The sequence below is a fragment of the Lactuca serriola genome, chromosome 3 (genome assembly GCF_051521515.1).
Source record: "Lactuca serriola cultivar US96UC23 chromosome 3, Lser_US96UC23_V15, whole genome shotgun sequence".
NCBI classification, from domain to species: domain Eukaryota; kingdom Viridiplantae; phylum Streptophyta; class Magnoliopsida; order Asterales; family Asteraceae; genus Lactuca; species Lactuca serriola.
In genome coordinates, this window is record NC_136410.1 from 54920734 (window position 1) to 54941118 (window position 20385).

Genomic DNA, 20385 nt, shown 5'->3' on the forward strand with positions numbered 1-20385 from the left:
CTACGATCAGACGTCAATGTCGGAGACAAGAAGACAACACAGTCCGATGAGTCTCTCCGGCAAGTGATGTACTTTAACTGCTGGGGCCAAAGCTGAAGATTGGTTTGTGTCGTGTGTTTGGGAGGCTTTCTCGACGGATGAGAATTAATCGATGATGCGAGTTAATTAAGTCCTGGTTTGAGATTTGGGGTTTTGGGAGTGAGCCGTAAAATGGATCATTTCCTGAGGAAGAAGGTTACAAGTTGTAAATATCATTGACTATTGTAACCATGACGATGTAAAAAATAATTTCAAGTAAATGTTGCTTTTCGGAACTTGATATTTGTTTGTCCTGTGCTTATTGGGTTTTATGATTGAACAAATTAAATCAAATTCTAGAAGTTCACATTGTAATTAAATTAAAGGAGATTAAAACAAAAAAAAATACAATGGTAAATATTTTTTTTTTTTGAGAAAAAATATAAAAATAGCCCAAATAGTTAAGTTTCTCCAATAATTATCTATAAATAATATCCAATTTCGCGATACCCTTTTAGAAAAAGAAAATTCATATTACAAATATTGTTCATTGCAAACTTCACTCTGCCTATTGTGAAATTGGTTTTTTGTATTTAAAAATGTTCATATTTTTACAAAAGCAGTGATTTCTTATAAGGAAAACAAGTTTTTGGAACTTTTTTGTTGTGATATTTAAAGCCTATTTTCACACAAAAAAAATTTATGTTTAAAGAATTTTAGAAAAATACGGTGTAAAATTAAGAAGGTTAAAAAATATATCTTATATTCTTATATCTGAGAGCAATTTACAAACCGTAATGTTTAAGTTGGCACGCCTTATATCTGAGAAAAATACAGTGTATGTCGTGGTCATTACTCATTACTATGGCTTGCAACACGAGTTTGTGACTGTTTTTGCATGTTGCCATGACTAACCGTTGACAAGTAAACGGTCAACATTTATTTATTTATTTTTAATCTTATTTTTATCTATAAATACAATATATTTTTTTTAAACGACAAACTAACTAACCTACTCTTAAATAACCATCTATGTCTTTACCGAGACTTGAACCTATGACCTCTCCTATGAGAGGATCACTCCTGATTTTTTACACAATTTTTTTTCTCTCTACATTTTATGAAATTCGCCACTTATCCAATTAAAAATTGGAGCAAAATCCAAACATTTTCCCATCAAACACAAACCCACAACCTAACATAACCTCTCCTTGCAGATCTGCCGGTTACAAAAATTATTTTAACCTGTTATCCTCCTAAACTTAACCACAAATCCCATATCAAGGAACATCTTTCAATCTCACCCCACCTCCAATCCAATTTCCTTCCTCACCCTATATTCAACAAAATCTTTTTGGGCAAAACCCAAATTTACAACAAAACATTTTTCCGACTTTCTCTTCGATGCCACAACCACAAATAACCACCCAATACTTCTAAACTATATTCCTCATTTATAACTAAATTAATCTTAATATACCATTTTTGATAGTTTATTTCTTGAAGAATGAAGTTATCGAGTTCGGTTTCGTTTTCTATTTCTTTTTCTAAAATTCTATCTTTAGAAGTTCCTATGCTAATAATTTCTTTTCCCTTTTCCATCTTACTAAGTCTGGTTTTGATTCCTGTAATTTCTTCTTTTAATATATTTATTTCGTATTTTAAATCATTAATAGTTGGCTCCTTGGTAGGTTAAGTATGAAATTTGTTTAATACTTCATCTAAAGAGTATGAAAATCTTTCTATTTTTTCATTTTCTTCTATTTTTTCATTTATATTTTCTCCTGATTTTTCATATTCAATAAGTCTTTTTAGAGCATTTCGTTTTTTCTGAGGTTCTTCTATTTGCTCAATTAGATCTAGAATGAATTTTTGTTCATTAGTTATTACATTTATGCTCAAACCATTCATATCTAGAATGCATTTGTAATAATCAATCTTATTACTACATTCTACACACTCAGAACTATTATCAGTGTTACTATCTGAACTTTCTGAGATGATATCAAGACTCTCACTATCTGGGTAATTTGTCGAGGATTCATCGTTACTGTTTTCTATTAGTGGGTTTTTGAAGGATTCATGTTTATTTATCATTTATCTTATATTTATGGTTCTAGTTCATATTTCTTATGTTTGTTTAACACTTTGATCATAAGTTTGGTACTTGAATGAGCAATTGATGGTTTATTTTTTTGGTTCAGCATTGAATTTACTTAGAACAAGAGCTTTATGATGGTGGAAATCATCTCTAGCTTATGAATCATAGCTCCTTTATGGATGTGTAAGTACTGACATCCTCTAGGAATTGGGGATTCCTTCATTCTTAAGGCTAATCAACTTCTTAGGTTCAATTGCTTCAATTGGATCTTTGATTTTGATTAAGAATGTGTGTTGTGGGCTTCCCAACCTCCATACTACCTATGGGGAATCTTGGCATGTCATGCTTTATGATTGCTATAACCCCCCCCCCCCCCCCTTTTAGTTTAATTGTAGTTAGTTTATTTGCACTATTTCTAATAGAATGCATTAGTAATTGAATACAACCCTTTCCCCGATGATCGATACCCTTTTTACCATTATATTACGTTTCATTTGCAAACAAATGGTGTAATTTGTTTGGTGGATCCTTGACATCCCATCATCAACCTCAACACTGACACTGATGAGATTCCATATGACATCGAGGAGATCTCCCTACCACGACAACCGGCAGGACACGACAAAGCATAACACGCTACAAAACATGCGGAAGAACTTGAGATGAAAGAAAAAAAATATGGCAGAAATGAAAGCGAAGTTCGATGAGAACAATTTAATACAAAAAAAATTGAGTTGAAACATCATCACTTGGAGTTCCTTGAAAGGCAAGTGTGGTAGGAGAAAGAGCAACACGAGCAAGAACAAATGACGAATCAGTTTTGTAATGAGGGTTTGTAATGAGTGTTTGGCTCCCCGAGATCTGGAAGTGTTAAGAACAATGAAGGAGAAGATTATTACTAGTTATTTGGGAAATTTTGATTATGGTTATGTTAGATTTAATTTAAATATTTTGTTTTTTTTAGTTTTTAAATGTTTTGGTTTTTTAGTTTTTAAATATTATGTTTGTTTTTGTAGTTTTTAAATGTTATGATTTATTAAATATTATGTTTTATTTAAATATTATGTTTTATAAAAATATTTTTATAGTTGAAAAAATTAAAAACTAAAAGAAAGTAAATAAATGATGACATAAACGTTAGTATATTTTATAACATTTTATAATACGATGACTATTTCCTATAATGATATTGTAATATCATTGGTAATATATATGAGTTGACATAAAATGATATAATAACATGTATATGTCCATTGCTTTGAAACGTTCATTTGATATGATCAAAACACATTTCGCAACGAGCTTAAAAATGGATGGTTAGCGGAAGGATTTTCTAATTGTCCAACTAAGCTAAAAAAAATTTGCTAGTACCTTGTTCTATTATTATTATTATTATTATTATTATTATTATTATTATTATTAACACTATAAAATCAAATCTATATTCAATAAAATCTACAAAGTAACCAGAAATTAAAAAGTACCTCTGTCACATGATAGTTGTCAAATTCATCATTAAATGTTATCTTTAATTTATTAAATATGACAAGATAATGTTAAGAGTATAGTAAGATAATATCTCTTAATATAATAGTGTTTTTAAATTGAAATCACTTTAAGAGAATTGCATAAAAAACAACGATTTGATGCAACATAAATTCTTATCTATTAAATCATTAATCTGACAAAAAAAAAATAAGTAAGTCCCTAAAAATGGTTATTGCCTAAATAATAGATTTTAAGCACCAAAAAGTTTAATGATATACATATAGAAAAATAGAAAATATGTATATAAAGACCAATATATACAGAAAAAGAATTTATTATGTTATGAAGAAAAGACTATCAATTGTTTAGTTTTATATCATCCATATCCGCAAGTGAAGGAGAGGGTATTATCGACATTCGACAACCGAAGCTTTTTAAAACCAGTGGCTTTCGCCGCCTGTTTTTTACGCCATAAAAAGTGGGAGGCTGTTTCATTGAACTGTCTGTGTGCTTCGCATCTCTATATATACCCTACTTCTGGTTTTTCCATTCATCATCAATCACTCATACTTCCTATTCAAACAAACACCTTCTTCGACTAAGTGTTCAACATCTTTACAAGATCATTTAATTATGAGTTTCAGAAGCAGAGCATGGATGGTGGCCGGAACTGTCGGAGTGGTGGAAGCCCTCAAAGATCAAGGCTTTGCACGATGGAACACCACCATCAGGGCAGTCCACCACCACGCCAAGTCCAATCTCCGATCAATCGCCCAGGCCAAAACCTTGACTTCGCCGGCGGCAATGGCTTGTAACAGAGACATGTTAGAGAAGGCGAAACAATCAGAAGAATCATTGAGAAAAGTGATGTACTTGAGCTGTTGGGGTACCAATTAATTATCCATTTGTTACATATATGGATACAAAGAAACGTTATACGTCGAGATTCTGGATATAGATTCAACAGAAATTTCAAACCAACAAATCGGCGAAGGGGTTAATTAGTCGGTGGAATTGCACATTAAAGAGCAGAGCAACCACAGTCCACCACTATGCGATGTCAAACTCCGGCTAAACTTGAGTTCACATCGCCATTTGTTGATTCGTTTGAGTTGGTATTAATTAACAGTTCTGTAACGATCGAAACTCTGATGGAAAGGTGGATACATTAATTGGAAATATATTGGTGAGATCATGAGATGCTTGTTGATGTACTACACATTTAATTAACCTCTTTTCCACAAGTACAATTACACGAGTTTATCAATTGGAGTATCATATACCCAATAAATTCTTTCATGTTTATAATATATCTATGATATGGGTACATACTCAACAGTCAATACGCATATGAAAGAAACAAATCAATTATCCATACTGTAATTAAGTAATCATAGGAACCCAACACTAAAAATAATCCATGAAATATTCTCGTATGATTGAAGAAATTAAATCAAATTCTAAAAATTAACATTGTAATTAAAAAAAAGGAGATTAAAACAAAAAAAAAAAAAAAAAATCAAATATTCTCGTTTGTTTTATTCGTACCATTTTGTTTTATTCGTAAACAGGACCGGCCCTAACATTTTAAGGGCCTGTGCGAATCACCAACTTTAGGCCCTAAACGTATTGCCATTATATCCAGAATATTGAACAAGTACTTTAATTTTAAAAAATCAAAATTCACTAAAGGAAAAATAACCAAGATACTAACAGCAAACAAAATAAACTTATATGGTCAGAACATAAAAAGGTCAACTGCAAAAAGAAAGCAAAAAAGCTTGAAGCTAATTTCTCTTAGAAATCAACAGCGTGAGCGTGCAAGTAAAATCTAGAGAGATATGTTGATATATTATCAAAATAAATTCAAAACATAGCAATTAGCACAAATGATCCATTCATTAAAGAATTACATTTTTTTTAACTAGACATCATCGGTAAATATTCTTAGCAAATAAAATTAAAATTAAAAAGAGCATATACCAAATAAGCAATTCGCAAAACCAATGAGGGGAAGAGTGTGCCGACTAGAGATATTGTTTCAATACCATTGTCGATGTAAACGACCAAAAGACATGGACCAAAGTCTGGAAATAGAAAGACATTTCTAGCAGACATTTTCTAAAAATAATAATCATTAGATTCTTTTATATGCAGTTAAGGATCATTTACTTTTTTATATTTTAGATTGTATTTTTAAGTTTGTTTCTTGCAATGTTGTCAAGATCGGGATCCTAAGATCCCACAAAATAAAAAGTAATTTTAATTTATAATTTTAAAACATGAAAAATATTTTAAACATTTAATTTTTCGTGCAAAAGTTATAAAAACTTCAAAATATTAGTCATAAGTCACAACACAAAATGATAAACGGTAAACTAGTAAATGGAAAAAAAAATAAAGTAGTAAAAAAGTTAATTCATAAAAAATAAAAAAAAAAATCAGAGGGTAGGATCGGATCGGATCCCTATCTTACGATCTTATCTGCGATCCTACCCAAAATACGATCCATTTACGATCTGACTTGTTATTCGTACTTATGATCGTAGGATCGTACGACCCTACGATCATGATCGCAATTTAACAACCATAGTTTGTTGTGTTTAATATAGGAGGTTTTAAGTGTAAAAAATTATGTGAAAATTACAATAGACACAAATTAATTTACTGTTTTCTTGGTACTTATAAAATGATGTTTTGTAAAAATTAATCATATTCTTATGTTGAAGAGGATGACACCATTTTTGTTGGTTACACAAATGAACATTACGATTAATGTTTTGTACTTCATAATTTTACGAGGAAAGAAGGTTTGAACTATAAGTTCTTTTATTAATACGAGCAACCCAATGCATCGTTTTTAATTACCCGATCAAACTAAAAAAAACGGGGTAAGAGCCCTGATCCTTTTTTTAAATGGATCCACTTATGTGGATCGGACTTGGAGCTCCGATAAAAGAAATGGGTTTTTATTTTGACCGAGTCATAGGTCAACTAAGAATCAAACTTTCATTAAAATTAAACATAATTGGCCCCTCCCCAAGAAAAACCTAATAAATTAAGTCCTAAAACCCTAAAATTGTTTCAATTGAACATTATTAACCCCTATCTTTAGAATAATTCTCAGCATCAATCCCTGAAGGATGATTTTTGGTAAAATCAATCCCTAGAGTTTATTTATTTTGACAAAGACCACCATATATTTAATAATTAATGCCAAAACTACCCTTTGGTTTATTAGGTAATTTAAATATATTCGGTGGGTTCGTTTTAAGAGTAAGGAACGTCACATAATAACTTTCACGACAAGTTTCACACCACAAGCCTTGTTCAAGCGACGAATGTGAGTGCTTACGGCCCCCTTTTAATATTTTTATTATTTCGGGGGGGGGGGGGGGGGTGAATACATGTGCCAATATATTTTGTTTATACACACCAATTACCTTTTTATGGTAAAATACAATAAATCTAGTTTATAAAATTATTATTATTTAACAATTTATCTTATTGTTACAAATAAACTAGTATCAATTTTTTGTATATGTATTATGGCTATTTTATCATCAAATAACCATTTCACACAATAAATACTATACAATACAAAATTATATGATTTTATGTGACATTGCATATTATAAAAAGTGTTATGAAACTCTAGTATTTCGATGATTCAAGTTATTATTAAACATGTTTATTTATATGTTTAAGTACACCACATTTATACATGTACATATGTTCACTAATTTGAAACATTCATTTTTATAAAAGCGAACACATTACACTTTTTACATATATGTCAAACATTTCGGGTTTTATAAACTCTATACAATGATATTCGTTATGCCTAATGAATTAATCACAATTAAGTTAGGGATGAGAGTTATTCACAAACTTTTTAGTTAAAGGGATTTTTAGTGAGACGCTACATTATTCATTAGCTGAGTCTAAACACTTAGCATACCCAAACTACTATAATCGTTAATCTTCGGAGCGAGATACATATGTATAGATGTATACGGGGTTGACATCCTCACATGCAGTTGTTAGCTACAAACCTCGATCGATCAATCGAAGCGGGTGATAGGAATCTACCATTGTTACTACAACTTCCAATGAAGCATTGTAGGGGGTACATTTAGTCAGGTAGCTCGGTTATAGGACTCACTAAAAACATTAACTAGAATATCTTGCTCTCTCTCTCTCTCTCATTACAATCATGCGCTTGGTTGCTTTCAAAACTTTTTTAAGTACGAAATTACTTATGGTACAATATAGTATGGTTTTCAAGTATATATTCAAAGATTCTTTACATATATAGTTTTTATGTATGGATTTACTTATACAAAGATACATTTTGGCTTTTAAAGACTCATTGCAAACACTGTTTTTAACTATCGTTATATATACAAAGATAATATTTTTTAGACTTATTAAAAGTATTACTGCGTTAGCAGAAAACCTGTGACACTCACCAACCTTGTGTTGAGCCTCAAAACTATATGTATTCTCAATAAATCACTAAATAGACATTCAAGACGGATTGGATTACAGGTGACCTAGTTTACTTGCTGTTGTATTATATGTGTATCAATTAAGGAAATTCATGTATTATTATTATTTGTAAAAACCTTGTATTCAAACATCATCATGGAATGTAAATACTATTTTGTTTATTGTTGTAATTGTGTTATATATTCAGTTTACATGTGATCCATGAACTTAGTCACACATCCCGACTTGTTTCGCCGCCTCGGCCGAGGGTGAGACACACCACGTGCTAACACCCCCTAGATAATCACACAAGGAAAGACATTAATCTACATATCATCAGCTGAACAGAAGTCCATAAGTCAAAAGTCAACCCTCAAGATGAATAGTCAAAGTCAACAGCCAATGTTGATTCCAGTCGACCACCACAACCGTTGGATTTAGTGTCTAAGCCCATAACTATAATTGGTATGTACTTGACCCGAGAGTAGCATGGTCCATTTGGGTTGCATGGCACCGGAACAATTTGTAAGGATGGACTTATGAAGAGAGAATATTTATGATTTGTTAATATATTATAAGGTTTAAAATTTAATATGAAATCATATTATTTAATTAGTATTGATCAAGAATTAATTTGGAATTAATTTTGTGATCAAAAGAGACTAATTAAATATAAGGGGTTGATTTGGTAAATCATTCATTCTTATAAAGTGGGCTTATGATCCATAGTTCTTTATGTTGGGCTAAACCCATGTGGTGAACTTATAAACCTGTTTTTAATGTGTCAATGATCATGTTGATCCAATTTAAAAGATAATTGTCAAAGGTTCATGTTTTGTATTAGTTTAAATGGTTAGGCTAATTACATGAAATTTGTTTAATATGAATTGTCTTGTTACTATTAGTTTAATCTAGATCATGTACATTACTTGACATGCTTGTAAGTTTAATTGATGGTCTTAATGGCCTTTAATGTTCTCCATAACTTGTCCTCAAGTTATGGAAAATGAAAAGTCACTTCTTTAAAAGGTACTAAACTCATAGGTTATGGACTTGAAAAGTTTTGACAAGTTTCAAAACTTGCCCTCTAGTTTTGGAATTTGTAAAGTCACTTTAGAATACTTTAGTTCCAAACCCTAGAATTTTAAAATTTTAAAATTCAACCCTTATACTTTATAGTATTATAAGTTAATAATATATATATATATATATATATATATATATATATATATATATATATATATATATAAGATCAAGTCATTCTTACCGTTAGTAGACCTCATTCACGAAGCTAGTCTATAAGGGGGTATAAGATTACTGCCTATAAAATGGCAATTTAATGGGTGTCCACTCTCACCCACCGCTTCCTTGACTGGTGGAGGGTCGTTAGCCGAACGGGTAGGAAAGGACTATAATTCTCATTAAGTATAATGATAATAAAGTAACTAAATGTTGTATTAAATTCCCAATCTTAGATACTTTAGGAAAATGTGAAATTGATGCTAATCCATGAAAATTGCACTTTGCACCTTACCAAGTCGTTGATAGAGCGTGTGTGGTTAACCGGCACATTAACTTGGACTAGTAAGGGTGGAAAAGGGTGGCTCGATGTTTATCATAAGATCAATGGAGCGTGTGTGGTTAACCGGCACATTGATTGGGTGATAAATTCGAGAGTACCAAGCAAATTTTGCATGGTTATTCACACCTTGTTTGTGATCATCGGTATCCCAGTCACAAACCTGAAGGGCATAATCGAGATTTAAACATGCCATTGAATTGTTCAATGAATCTCAAAGGATCTAGGAATTTCAATCCAATTAAAACTTAATAACAATTTCGTTTTTCATGGTGGAAATTGGTAAATCGTCATTTACCTACCTTCAACTATTTTGCAAATTGGATTACGACATCTCTCTTCCAATTTGTAAAATACGGTGTTGGGTCTTAGCCTTAATTTTTCATTTGGGTGTTATATTAAGGACTCTTTATCTAATCTAAACTTTGTCTTTCTTTCTTTTCAGATGTCTTCAAACACTGCTTCTGGCTCAAACCATATTGGCTCCTTCTCTCTCATGAACCTTTGTGGGAGAGTCATCTTTGATGATTCCAACTTCAATGATTGGATTAGGGACATCAAGATGGTCACTTGCTATGAGGACAAGGAATATGTCCTAGACAAGAAGCTTAAGTAAATCGATGAGTCTTCTGCTACTCCTGAGGAGATCGCTGACTTTATGGCTCATGAGAAGGATGCCACCAAGGTGTCTTGTATCATGTTGGCCACCATGACAACTGAACTCCAAAAGTCCTGTGAGGACTTCTACCCTTTTGAGATGCACCAGGACCTGATAGAAAGATTCCATCAGAGTGCTCGTCAAGAGAGGTATGAAATCATCTCTTCCATGATAACACCCAGGATGAATGATGGTGAACCCATCACGGGCCACTTGTAGAAAATGCAAAGGTTTGTGGACCAGTTGCTAAAATTGAGCATGAACTTCCTTGAGGAGCCGGCTATAGATATCATTCTACACTCCTTGCCTCCATGTTATTATCAGTTCCGAATGACCTATCATATGAACAAGGCTGAGGTCACACTTAGAAAACTTCAAGGGCTTTTGAGGACTACCGAAAGTGGTCTCAAAGGTAAATTGATGTGTTTGATTAAGTTCTATGTCAAACAAATCGGAAATCGGGAAACAAACTGTTGGACAATAAGTATGACGTTGTTCCATGTATTTGTCCAGCTGATATCTTGAGAACAAAGGATTATATGATCATTTATCTAAAATGGAGCGTCTCATTTCGACAGAGGCTTTAAAGAGCTACGATTGCTAGTTGGTGTTTTAAGTCGTACTTGTGGTTATAGTTATTAGACTTATCCAAGTGGGAGACTGTTGGATTTAGTGTCTAATCCCATAACTATAATTGGTATGTACTTGACCCGAGAGTAGCATGGTCCATTTGGGTTGCATGGCACCAGAACAATTTGTAAGGATGGACTTATGAGGAGAGGATATTTATGATTTGTTAATATATTATAAGTTCTAATATATTAATATGAAATCATATTATTTAATTAGTATTGATCAAGAATTGATTTGGAATTAATTTTGTGATCAAAAGAGACTAATTAAATATAAGGGGTTGATTTGGTAAATCATTCATTCTTATAAAGTGGGCTTATGATCCATAGTTCTTTATGTTGGGCTAAACCCATGTGGTGACCCATGGATACTCCATGGAGGTTTTAACCCATGGAGCATGAGGGATATGGAAGGTCATTAGGGTTTACACGGTGTAACCCTAGTTTGCCACACTATATAAGAGACCCTAAGGCTACCAAATCGGCACCTAAGTGATACACAAGAGTGCTAGCCGATTTTGTGAGAGCAAGTAACCTCCTCTCAAGTTCCTTCATTGTTGGTGGTGTTGTGTGAAGCATTTGAGGCATCACACTTGGGGTGCTAGGCTCTTAAAGGCTTAAGGTTTCAAGCTACAACAAAAGGTATGTCATTCAACTAGATTTTTGTATTGTATATACTCCATAGTATGCTAGTTAAGATGAAGCCCTGGAAATTTGAAAGTTTGCATGTATATTAGAGAAAACATAGATCCAAGGTATATAGGGTTGCATGTACACCATAGGAGTGTTCGAATGCTCAAACCCTTCAACAATGTTGTCTTCCATGGCTACATCATAGTTCGCATACGTCCAAACAATCAGGAAAATTCCCAGCCACCACGACGTGGTGACCGAGGACCACGCCATGGTAGCCGAGGTTCCAACTACTTCATGCATTAAGCTATTTTCTTCGATTCCAATAAGTCCAAATCTCAGATATGATCCAATATGTGATAAAGTTTCTAACTTTGTCCATTAGGACCACCTAAAGGTCCAAAACCCAAATCCCTAAGTCCCAAAAGGCTTAACAATGCAAGTTCTTAACTAATGAGCACTTATTCCATAAGGTTTGAAGTTCATCCTTTCTAGAAGTGATTCTAACATCAAAGCTAACCTAAAAGTTGGTGATTTATAGACATGTATGTCCAATGCATGTCTTGAATGCATATTAAGTCAAAATGAGTGTCTATGACCTAAATCTCATGCATGGATTTAAAACCTAACTAAACTCCAAATCCAAGACTAAAAATACACCAAATACCCTCAAGATTTATAAAGTTGCAAACTTTAAGATATCCCCCCCCCCAAGTAAAAACAAGGAGTTTATGGTACAAAACTCAAGATCTAGCAACCTAGCATGATAAAAATCGAGTCTTGGACCCTTACAAGGGTCCAGAAGAGTGATAAGGTGAAGAGTGAAGACTTGCTTCCTTGATCCTTGCTTTTTTTTTTTCTTCCTTTGGCTTCAAGAAATACCAAAACTAGTTCAAATATGAAGGAAAGTGATTAGGTTCTCTTTAGGGTTTGAGGGGGTTGATGGAGGTTGAGGATGAGCAAACCCTAGCCTCATCATTCCATTAAATAGGGATAAAACCCTGAAAAATAGGGTTTTCAAGTCAGCTGTCCACCATGTCGTAGCCAAAACTGCCACGTCATGGGGGATTAAATAAGAGTTGCGAACCTTCTCGCCTCACATGTCCTGACGATCCTTAAAATGATAACTTAAATATTAATAAAGTACCTTAAGATTTGGGCGCTACAACTCTCCCCCATTTGAATTAGACTTCGTCTTCGAAGTCTGCCACCTCAAACAACTCGAGGTAATGCTCTATCATCTCATCTTTTGGCTCCCATGTCTATTCTGAATCCTTTTGGTGCTGCCACTATACCTTCACGAGATCCACAACATTGTTTCACAGAGTCTTCTCCTTCTATTAAGGATCGCTACCGGTCGCTCTATATAATTCAGACGATCATCCACCTGAATGTCATCCAATGGAACCATTGCGGAATCTTCAACCAAACACTTCAACAACTGAGAGACATGAAAAGTGCTATGAATCTGAGTGAGCCCCTTAGGAAAATCCAAACGATACACAACCCTGACCATATGGGCCAACACCCTAAAAGGACCGATATATCTGGGGCCTAGCTTACTCCGCTTCTTGAATCAGATGATACCTTTCCAATGTGACACCTTCAGGAGCACCATGTCCCCAACCTGAAACTCCAAGTCCGACCGGCGTCTATCTGCATAGCTCTTCTATTGTATATGTGTTGTCTAAATTTTGCCACGGACCTGCTGAATCAACTTAGTCGTCCGAAGTACCACTTTCGTACTACCCATGACTCGCTGACCGAACTCTCCCTAACATATCGGGGTCCTACACTTTCTCCTATACAACATATTAAAAGGAGCTCAATCAATGTTGGCGTGATAACTATTGTTATACGAAAACTCCACCATTGGAAGATATGTATCCAACTCACGCCAAAATCTAGTACACATGCTCGCAGCATATCCTCCAATGTCTGGATAGTCTGCTCACTCTGACCATCAGTCTGTGAGTGAAAAGTCATGCTAAAATGCATACAAGTACCCAATTCCTCGTGGAATCTCTTCTAGAACCTAGAAGTAAACCGAACATCCCTATAAGAGACAACTGAAACTGGCACCCCATGACGTGCCATAACCTCCCAAATGTATATGTCTGCTAATTTTTCCGCAGAGATACTCTCCTGAATCGAGATAAAGTGTGCATTCTTCGTCAGTCGATCCACGATGACCCATATTGAATCCACTATGCGCACCATCCGCGGTAATTTTGTGAAAAAACCATCATAATCTCTTCCCATTTCCAATCGGGAATACCCAGCATCTCCATCTTACCGTGGGGTCGCTGATGCTCGACCTTGACTTTCTTGCAAGTCAAGCACCTCGCCACATACCATGCCACATCCCGCTTCATGCATGACACCAATACTTAGGCTGGAGATTTCTTTACATTTTTTTCGCTCTCGGATGAATAGAGAACATCCACTTGTATGCCTCATCCATCAATACATGATGTGCACCACCCTAGTATGGAACCTACACCCTCCAATGAAGGGTCAACAATCCCTGACTATCATACTCAAAGGAAGCCATCTTACCCACTACGCGATCACTCTTCCGGTGCTCTTCCTTCGTAGCCTCAACCTGAGCCTCTCGAATTGGCTCCAAATGTTGTCACAGTCATTCTCAAACATACATCCCTGATCAGGACAGAAACCGCCTTGCGGATGAGGTCATCGGTCACCACATTGGCCTTCCCTGGGTGACAAAGGATCTCACAATCATAATCATTTACCACGTCCAACCATCTACGCTGCCTCATGTTCAAATTCAGATGATTCATCAGATACCTCAAGCTCTTATGGTCCGTGTAAATGGTACAACAAACCCCACAGAGGTAATCTCGTTGGATCTTGAGGGAGAAAACCACAACCCCTAATTCCAAATCATGTGTAGGATAATTCGCCTCATGTGGCTTCAACTGCCTCGAAGCATAAGCGATCACATGACCCCACTGCATCAAAATTGCACCCAAACAAGTGATCGACACATCACAATATACCAATAAAGTCCTCAATACCCTCCAACAGGTTTAGAATCGGCGCCTCACACAATCTCTATCTCAAGGTCTCAAAAGTGGCTTACTGCTCATGCCCCAACGAAATGTGACAGTCTTCTTCATCAACCGGGTCAAAGAAACCTCTATCTTGGAGAAATCCTGAATGAATCTCTGATAGTATCCTTCCAATCCAAGGAAACTACGAATATCGGATGGAGACCTCAGAATCTCTCACCTCATCACCGCCTCGACCTTATCTGGATCGAACATAATACCGTTATGGTCGACAAGGTGTCCCAGAAACCGCACCTCATGCAATGAAAACTCACACTTGGAGAACTTCACGAACAACTTCTCCCTCCTCAAATTCTCCAATACCTCCCTCAAATGCTCCTCATGTTGTTCCTAAGTCTTGGAATAGACCAGGATATCATCAATAAATACAATCACTAACCGGAACATCATGGGCTTGCATCTGTGATTCATGAGGTTCATGAATGCGGCTGGAGCATTGGTGAGCCCCAAGGACATCACCACGAACTCGTAATGACCATAACGAGTCCGGAACACCGTTTTTTGCATATCCTCCTCTCTAACCCTCATCTGGTGATAACCCAAAAGTAGATCAATCTTGGAAAACCAAGATGCGCCCTGAAGCTGATCAAATAAATCATCGATCCTCGAGAGCAGGTAACAATTCCTCACTGTTAGCCTATTTCGAATTCAGGTAGTCGATACACATATGATGCGACCCATCCTTCTTCTTCACAAATAATATTGGCGCTCCCCATAGTGAACTAATTGGCCGAATAAATCCCTTGTCTAACAACTCTTGCGGGTGTGTAGATAACTCCTGCTTCTATGGAGGTGCTAACCGATAAGGTGCTTCGCTATCGGAGTCGCACTTGGAACCAAGTCAATCCAAAACTCCACCTACCTCTCCGGGGGCACTCCGGGCAATTCCTCTGGGAACACATCTAGGTATTCTCTAACAATCGGTATGCCATCCATAGTTACCTTATCCTTTTCCCGAGTATCCATCACATATGCCACAAACCTAAAACATCCCTGCTAGATATAATGTCTGGCCCTAACTACTGAACAGAGAGTCAACCTATGTTGAGCACCCTCACCATAGATCACCAACTATCCCCTACTTGGGGCTTGAACACGTACCAACTGAAGCCCACAATCAATCATCGCTCCATTGGGACTCAACCAATCCATCCCCACAACGACCTTGCTCTCTTGTAGGGGAATAGGAACCAAATCAATTAGATACTGCTCACTAAATAACTCCAAAGTGCATCCTCGGTGATAGGGATGTTATTCGCGTCGGAACCGAACCGAACCGACCCGAACCCGAATAAACCGAAAACCGAATAAGGGTAATTGTATGAACCGAAAACCGAACCAAATAAGCAATACGGGTTCGGTTCGGTTTGTGTATTATTCGGTTCGGTTCGGTTCCGACCCGAATAACCCAAATAACATGTAGAAGATGATTAAGGAGCCAAATAACCCGAATAAACCAAATAACATTTAAAAATAACATTTACAATATGATTACAAATATTGTATTTTGTATGACTTGAATGGAGTTTGATCATAGTAGAAACTAGAAAACAACGATGATGAGACGATTATTTTTTCTAGACGCAAGGGCCGACTTTTTTTTTCTTATTGTGAATGGGCTTTGAAGTTTGAACTTTGAACCGGTGATGATCGATCAATGAGTCCAGGTTATCGTAAGTCGCAAGGGCAGTTGCCGCAACTTTCGATCAAAGAGTAATGTCGCAAGGATGAGAAAAACCTCAATCGATCAAAGAGTAATGTCGTCGACTCATCGATTTGGTGTAATACGGATGATCAAATTCGATTGCGTTGATTTTTTTGGTGTATTACGTGGGTTTTGTTGGGTAACGATCAATAGAAAAGAAGATCGAATAAGCAATCGTGTTAGGAAAAAAATGTGACTTTTCATATTCGGTTCGGTCCTTTTAGACCGAATAAGCCCTTATTCGGGTAACCCGAACCGAATAACCCGAAAACCGAATAAGCCTTACATAGATACCCGAAAACCGAATTGAAATGCTTATTCGGGTCTAATTCGGTTCGGTCCGGTTCGGTTCGGTTCGGGTTTTCGGGCCAAATTCTCATCCCTACTCGGTGAACCCTTGACACTCGTATCGGGCGATCATCAACAATCTCAACCTCTCTGGATAATCCAACTATTCTGGAACATCGTCAAACCTCTTGCTAAACGCAAGAGATACAAAATATTTCGGGTAGCCCCTAAATAAAAAAAAACCAACATAGGAATACCATTCACAAGGAATGACCCCGTTGCCACATTAGGTGTTGTACGAGCCTAATCGACTATCAGCTGAAATTCCTTGCTCCGAACAACTGGCGCCTCCACCTTGCCCTGGCAACGATCAGTGATCCTCAAAGTCGCCGAAACAAGTGCTGCTACTGGTCCCATTGTTGCTAAACTCGAAAAGTTGGCATTCTTATGGCCCCTATGATTGCAATGAAAGCAAGATAGATCAGATACCTGCGTGACGGTAATAGCAGTACAATTTATGCCATAGTACCCCATCATGCCACACTTATAGCAGCCCAAACCATCTGCCCTGCAGACTCTGTCATCTGCCTTGCCGCACTTGCCACAGTGGCCCAAACCGTGTTGGCCCTTTGATCTAGAATCAAAAACCTTTGGTTTCTTTGCTGAAACCCTAGTCGCCTGCCCATGCTCTTCCTTCCTCTTCCCTATGTGCTCCAAATTAGTTTCTCGTTCCCGGGCCCAAGATATCATTTTATCTAGTGTCGGGCAGGCGGAAAAACTAACAAACTCCCAAATATCTGATCTCAACATGTCATGATACCGAGTCTTTCGCGTCTGCAGTATACTGGGGTACCAATAAAGCTCTCTCTCGGAACTTGGCGGTAATCTATGCCACGGTCTCAGTCGTCTATCACATATCCACAAACTCCCTTTCCAGTTGTTGCACCTAAACAATCAGTACACACAGGAAGAGGTTCACACTTTTGAAGTTTCTTGAATTTATCACGACCTTCATTATCTTGGGTATAGATCATGTACTTTCAATAGTACATGCCCAATACTACCTTCCACACCTATTTATCCTTTCCCCAAGGACCGTCACGAATCCTCTAAGTCACTTCCTTTCTATCTATTACTCATCCCATATCATAGAGCGTCCTAAGACAAACTCCAGGAAATCCTTAGGGTCCTCACCACTCTCTGCTATCAATTACATAAGGAACTCCCTCTAATACCTACTAACTATCACATGAATACAATTACATGCTATCGGTACTAGATAATTCTTCGAGTGAAAGGTCTCACACTACAATGGTTAGACTCAGACAAGAGTTGCACAATAGAGTTAAACCTAACCCTATAAAATTATCTAATGTCAAAAATATGTAACCCAACACATTCGTCCATTAGTTAGATGATATTACAGAGAATTCCTAAAAGCACAAAGCACGCGACATTCAAGCATCAAGCAATTCGAATCAAAACATAACCTAAACATGCCATCCTATCAGATAACTAATCTATACCAGCATGCAGATCTTTAAGCTCATAAAATAGGCACATAAAGGCATCTCCCCTAGCATTCTATCATGCAATCCTAAGCAGATCCTTAGCCCTAATCTACCATGCAATTCTCATATCATAGCGTAAAACATATAACGTGTACGGGTATTTTAGGAAGAGTTATTTGATCTTGGCTGATTACACATATCACACCCCTTTCTTTTATTAGAAATCCCTTAAGAAAATGTTTCTTTTTATGAAAAATCTACAAAATCCTCATTTTGAGTTCAGACACACCCGAGAGTATGCCTGAATCCCTGAAACCAAGGCTTTGATACCAACTTGTAACGTCCTAAATTTCAGATAAAGATTTGATTTTGAATTCATTCCAAAACATCCAATAACCATGTTAAAACAACCAAGTATGTATCACAGTGAAATAATATCATAATACAAAATCACAAAATCGCATAATGCAGAAAACATAGGCGGATGTGGTGCGATCAAGTCGGGCCCTTCCCTTTCGAGCAGGATGTACCTAAAACATAAACTGAAAAACCGTAAGCACAAAGCTTAGTGAGCTCCCCCAAAATATCCCATACCATACATACATAACAGTCAAAACATAACTGGGTCAATTTCACCCCATTCAGTCTCTTTCAATCGGTACTGGATATATTTCACCCCTTCAGTCTCTTTCTACCGGTACTGGGTCTATTTCACCCCTACAACTAACATACAATCATAACAGCAAGAGTCACAAAGACAACAAGCACATACAAGCATAACATGACATTGTCACAAAGACAACTATCATCATCTAAACGTAATTCAGTGGGCAAGCATTGGTGCCTTCGACCCATGAGTAAAGTGAAGGAAGATCACCTCGCAAAGCAGCTCAAAAGTCAACATGCTCTCAAAATCCTGCAACAGGTGCTAACGCCACCTAGATAATCACACAAGGAAAAACCTTAATCTACCTATCATCAGCTGAACAGAAGTACATAAGTTAAAAGTCAACCCTCACGGTTAATGGTCAAAGTCAACAACCAATGTTGACTCCAGCCGACCGCCACGACGTGGTCTTCCCTAGCCACGTTGTGGTTTGCATACAACCAAACAGTCGGGAAAGTGTCCAGCCGCCAAGCTGTGGTGACTGAGGACCACGTCGTGGTAGCCGAGGTTCCAACAACTTAATGCATTAAGCTGTTTTCTTCGATTCCAAGAGCTCCAAAGCTCAGATCTGATCCAAAATGTGATAAAGTTTCTAACTTTGTCTATTAGGACCACCTAAGGGTCCAAAACCCAAATCCACAAGTGCCAAAAGGCTTACCAATGCAAGTTCTTAACCAATGAACACTTATTCCATAAGGTTCGAAGTCCATCCTTTCCAGAAGTGATTTTAGTACCAAAACTAACCTAAAAGTGGGTGCTTTATATACCTCAATGTCCAATGCATGTCTTGAACCCATATTAGGTCAAAATGAGTGTTTATGACCTAAATCTCATGCATGGATTGAAAACCCAACCAAACTCCAGATCCTAGGCTCAAAATACACCAAATGCACCAGAGATTCATAAAGTTCAAAACTTTAAGATATCTCACCATCCGAACAAGCAAAAACAAGAAGTTTATGGGACAAAACTCAAGATCTAGCAACCTAGCATGATAAAAGTTGAGTATTGACACTTACAGGTGTCTAGAAGAGTGCTAAGGTAAAGAGTGACGACTTGCTTGCTTAATCCTTGCTTTCTTCTTCTTCCTTTAGCTTTAAGAAACACCAAAATTAGCTCAAAATAAAGGAAAGTGATTATGGTTCTCTTTAGGGTTTGAGTGGGCTGATGGAGGCTGATGATGAGCAAACCCTAACCTCATCATTTCTTTAAATAGGGAGCAAACCATGAAAAATAGGATTTTCAAGTAAGCTGTCCACCACGATGTGGCCAAAACTGTCACGTTGTGGTGGCATAAATAAAAGTCGCGAACCTTCTCGCCTTGCCACGTCGTGGTGGTGCCTCCACCATGTCGTGTCGATCCTCAAAATGATAACTTAAATACGAATAAAGTACCTTAAGATCCGGATGTTCAAAGCCTATTTTCACATTAAAAAAAAGTTGTATTTTGCTAAAAAGAAAATTTTATGTCAAGTGTCAAAATCACAATGCTAAAAATAAAGTTTTATGTTCAAGTGTT